The sequence below is a fragment of the Anarrhichthys ocellatus genome, unplaced genomic scaffold (assembly GCF_004355925.1).
Source record: "Anarrhichthys ocellatus isolate YVR2014 unplaced genomic scaffold, GSC_Weel_1.0 scaffold25, whole genome shotgun sequence".
NCBI lineage: Eukaryota > Metazoa > Chordata > Actinopteri > Perciformes > Anarhichadidae > Anarrhichthys > Anarrhichthys ocellatus.
In genome coordinates, this window is record NW_022280055.1 from 3,073,867 (window position 1) to 3,074,151 (window position 285).

Sequence of the window (285 nt, forward strand, 5' to 3'; positions counted from 1 at the left end):
ATTTTTGCCCCTTTTTTTTATATTTTACATTTTTTACAATCTGCCCACACACTCCTCCCATCTTGTCTGCGGCTGTCCATATCCACAACGACTTTGTTGCACATCCTTGCTTCCCAAACACTACCTAAGGACACTTCACCCAGAACCGGGTCTGGACCAGAGCCCAGCAGCCTGGCTCGGCTCACTCGACTTCACTCTTAACCTGTTACCAGAGGGGACGGCTGCACTGCAGGGGCCGCTGTAGCCTGCTCGGTTTCAGATTAAAAGCAAAGAGACTACAGCACT